We start from the raw sequence: 5,267 nt of genomic DNA, 5'->3' as shown, positions 1-5,267 counted from the left end.
CAGTCCCACCCCGACCAAAATGCAGCATCTAAACTTGGCCCACCCTTTCCACCATGCCCATTCTACTCTAGCCTACCCCGACCAAGATGCCCCATCTACACTAGTCGCACCCCGACCAACATGTCCCATCTATACTAGTCCCACCCCGACCAACATACCCCATCTATACTAGTCCCAACCCGACCAACATGCCCTATCTACACTTGTCCCACCCCGACCAACATGCCCCATCTACACTAGTCCCACCACGACCAACATGCCCCAACTACACTAGTCCCTCCCCGAACAACATGCCCCATCTACACTAGTCCCACACCAGCCACCATGCCCCATTCCCACTAGCCCCACATCGACAAACATGTCCCATCTACACTAGACCCACCCCGATCAACATGCCACACCTACACTCGTACCACCCCGACCAACATGCCCCATCTGCAATAGCCCCACCCCGGCCAACATGCCCCATCTCCTCTAGTGCCACCCCAACCAACATGCTCCATCTAGACTAGTCCCACCCAGACCAACATGCCCCATCTATACTAGCCCCACCCCGACCAACATGCCCGATCTGTACTAGTCCCTACCCGACCCACAGGCCCCATCTACACTTGTCCACCCCGACCAACATACCCCACCGACACTACTCCCACCCGACCAACATGCCCCATCTGCACTAGCCCACCCTGACCATCATGCCCCATCTACACTGGTCCCACTCCGACCAACATGCCCCATCTATACTAGTCCCACCCCGACCAACATGCCCAATCTATACTAGTCACAACCCGACTAACATGCCCCATCTACACTCTTCCCACCCCGACCAACATGCCTCGACTACGCTAGTCCCACCCCGACCAACATGCCACATATACACTAGTCCCACCCCGACCAACTTATGCCATCTACACTAGCCCCACGCAGACCAACATGCCCCATCTCCACTAGTCCCACCACAGCCAACATGCCCCATCAACGCTAGTCCCACCTGAAGCATCATGCCCCATCTACACTAGTCCCACCGACCAACATGCCCTATCTACACTAATCCCACCCCGATCAACATGCCCCATTACTCTAGTCCCACCCCGACCAACATGCCCCATCTATACTATATGTAGATGCCCCATCTACACTAGTTCCACACCAGCCAACATGCCCCATCTACACTAGTCCCACCTCGACCAACATGCCCCGTCTACCCTAGTTCCAACCCGACCAACATACCACGTCTACACTAGTCCCACCCTGACCAACATATCCCATCTACGCTAGTCGCACCCCGAACAACATGCCCCATCTACACTAGTCCCACCCCGACCAACATGCCCCATCTACACTAGTCCCACCCCGACCAACATGCCCCATCTACACTAGGCCCTCCCCGGTCAACATGGTACGTTAAAGCACATGGTATTGGGGGTTCAGTATTGATGTGGATCGAGAACTGGCTGGCAGACAGGAAGAAAAGAGTAGGAGTAAACGGGTCCTTTTCATAATGGCAGGCAGTGACTAGTGGGGTACCGCAAGGCTCAGTGCTGGGACCCCAGCTATTTACAATATATATTAATGGTCTCGATGAGGGAATTGTATGCAACATGTCCAAGTTTGCGGTTGACACTATGCTGGGGGGCAGTGTTAGCTGTGTGGAGGATGCTAGGAGGCTGCATGGTGACTTTGATATGCTGGGTGAGTGGGCAAATGCATGGCAGATGCAGTATAATGTGGATAGATGTGAGGTTATCCACTTTGGTGGCAAAAACAGGAAAGTAGACTATTGTTGAATGGTGGCCGATTAGGAAAAGGGAAGATGCAACGAGACGCGGGTGTCATGGTACACCAGTCATTGAAAGTAGGCATGCAGGTGCAGCAAGCAGTGAAGAAAGCCAATGGTATGTTAGCATTCATAGCAAAAGGATTTGTGTATGAGAGCAGGGGTGTTCTACTGCAGTTGTACAGGGACTTGGAGAGTATTGCGTACAGTTCTGGTATCCTAATCTGACGAAAGACATTCTTGCCATAGAGGGAGCACCGAGAAGGTTCACCAGACTGATTCCTGGGATGGCAGGCCTTTCATATGAATAAAGACTGGATAGACTCGGTATGTACTCGCTAGAATTCAGAAGATTGAGGGGGGATCTTATAGAAACTTACAAAATTCTTACGGGGTTGGACAGGCTAGATGCAGGAAGATTATACCCGATGTTGGGGAAGTCCAGAACTAAAGGTCACAGTTTCAGGATAAGAGGGAAATTTTTCGGACCGAGATGAGAAAATCATTTTTTACACAGAGAGTGGTGAATCTGTGGAATTATCTGCCACAGAAGGTAGTCGAGGCCAGTTCATTGGCTATATTTAAGATGGAATTAGATGTGACCCTTGTGGCTGAAGGGATCAGAGGGTATGGCGAGAAGGGACACTGAGTTGGATGATCAGCCATTATCATATCGAATGGCGGTGCAGGCTCGAAGGTCCGAATGGCCTCTACTCCTGCATCTATTGTCTATGTTTTAATATTTCTATGCCCCATCTACACTAGTCCCACCCCGACCAACATGCCCCATCTACTCTAGCCCCACCCCGCCCAACATGCCCCATCTACACTCGTCCCACCCGACCAACATGCCCCATCTACACTAGTCCCACCCCGACCAACATGCCCCATCTACACTAGTCCCACCCGGACCAACATGCCCCAACTACACTAGTCACACACCGACCAACATGCCCCATCTACACTAGTCCCACCCCGACCAACATGCCCCATCTACACTAGTCCCACCCCGACCAACATGCCCCATCTACACTAGTCCCACCCCGACCAACATGCCCCATCTACACTAGTCCCACCCCGACCAACATGCCCCATCTACACTAGTCCCACCCCGACCAACATGCCCCATCTACACTAGTCCCACCCCGACCAACATGCCCCATCTACACTAGTCCCACCCCGACCAACATGCCCCATCTACACTAGTCCCACCCCGACCAACATGCCCCATCTACACTAGTCCCACCCCGACCAACATGCCCCATCTACACTAGTCCCACCCCGACCAACATGCCCCATCTACACTAGTCCCACCCCGACCAACATGCCCCATCTACACTAGTCCCACCCCGACCAACATGCCCCATCTACACTAGTCCCACCCCGACCAACATGCCCCATCTACACTAGTCCCACCCCGACCAACATGCCCCATCTACACTAGTCCCACCCCGACCAACATGCCCCATCTACACTAGTCCCACCCCGACCAACATGCCCCATCTACACTAGTCCCACCCCGACCAACATGCCCCATCTACACTAGTCCCACCCCGACCAACATGCCCCATCTACACTAGTCCCACCCCGACCAACATGCCCCATCTACACTAGTCCCACCCCGACCAACATGCCCCATCTACACTAGTCCCACCCCGACCAACATGCCCCATCTACACTAGTCCCACCCCGACCAACATGCCCCATCTACACTAGTCCCACCCCGACCAACATGCCCCATCTACACTAGTCCCACCCCGACCAACATGCCCCATCTACACTAGTCCCACCCCGACCAACATGCCCCATCTACACTAGTCCCACCCCGACCAACATGCCCCATCTACACTAGTCCCACCCCGACCAACATGCCCCATCTACACTAGTCCCACCCCGACCAACATGCCCCATCTACACTAGTCCCACCCCGACCAACATGCCCCATCTACACTAGTCCCACCCCGACCAACATGCCCTATCTACACTAGTCCCACCCCGACCAACATGCCCCATCTACATTAGTCCCACCTGCCCGCGTTTGGCCCATGTCCCTCCAAACCTGTCCTATCCAAGTGTATCTTAAACGTTGAGATAGTCCCTGCCTCAACTACCTCCTCTGGCAGCTCATTCCATACACCCACCACCCTCTGTGTGGAAAAGTTGCCCCTCAGATTGACATTATTAATGTGAACCATTTGTACACAACTCTGCTGGTGTGAGTAATAAATGAAATGATAGATAGTGGTGGAGCGGTAGAGTTGCTGCCTCACAGCACCAGAGACCCGGGTTCCATCCTGAATACGGGTGCTGTCTGTACGGAGTTTGCACGTTCTGCCAGTGACCTGCGTGGGTTTTCTCCGGGTGTTCCAAAGACCTGCTGGTTTGTAGGTTAATTGGCTTCTGTAAAATTGTCCCTAATGTGTGTAGGATGGAGCTAGTATACGGGGTGATCACTGGTCGACGATGACTCGATGGGCCGAAGGGCCTGTTTCCGTGCAGTATCTCTAAAATCTAAACAATACCCGGTGACTTGGCCTCCACCGCCCTCTGTGGCAATGAATTCCACAGATTCACCACCCTCCGGCTAAAGAAATTCCTCCTCATCTCCTGTCTAAAGGCATGGGTGGGAAAGGCAGAGAGGGTGAGTGGTCAGACGTGGGCATGTGGGACTAGCTTCGATAGGCATAGCTGTGTGTTTCTGTGTTGTGGGACTGACTGACGGGGCTCAACAGGGTAGTAGTTTGATGCTTCAGCCTGCAGCAACCCAGGAGAACTGTGTTCCAGATGCTTCATTAGTTTGTTGTTCTGCACATCGATCGGGAGGCGATGAAATCTCCCGTTCACATGCAGCCGCCAGAGAAAACAGTGTACATACAGTGATGACAAACGCTGTAATAAATGCAATATCCAGTGCAGAACATTGTACATACAGTGATGACACACGCTGTAATAAATGCAATATCCAGTGCAGAACAGTGTAATACAGTGATGAAAAACGCTGTAATAAATGCAATATCCAGTACAGAACAGTTTACATACAGTGATGACAAACGTTGTAATAAATGCAATATCCAGTGCAGAACAGTGTACATACAGTGATGACAAACGCCGTAATAAATGCAATATCCAGTGCAGAACAGTGTACATATAGTGATGACAAACGCAATAAATGCAATATCCAGTGCAGAACAGTGCAAGATTGTGTTGCCCGGGTAGCACGGACGAGAGGGGCCGAAGGGCCTGTGTCTGGGCAGGGCGACCGCCGACGCTGTCCATGTGGAGTCTGGACGCTTACCCCTCCGTGGTGGACTGGATGTGGGTCGGGGCAGGGGAGGCGAGCTCAGCCTTCCAAGCCTCAATCCAAGCTCAGCCTTCCTCCCGCGCATCCTAGCCCCGACGGGCCGAGTGCCTCCTCCCGTGCATCCTAGCCCCGACGGGCCGAGTGCCACCTCCCATGAATCCTAGCCCCGACGGGCCGAGTGCCTCCTCC

The sequence above is a fragment of the Amblyraja radiata genome, unplaced genomic scaffold (genome assembly GCF_010909765.2).
Source record: "Amblyraja radiata isolate CabotCenter1 unplaced genomic scaffold, sAmbRad1.1.pri scaffold_513_ctg1, whole genome shotgun sequence".
Lineage (NCBI taxonomy): Eukaryota > Metazoa > Chordata > Chondrichthyes > Rajiformes > Rajidae > Amblyraja > Amblyraja radiata.
Note: the sequence above shows the minus strand (reverse complement) of the source record.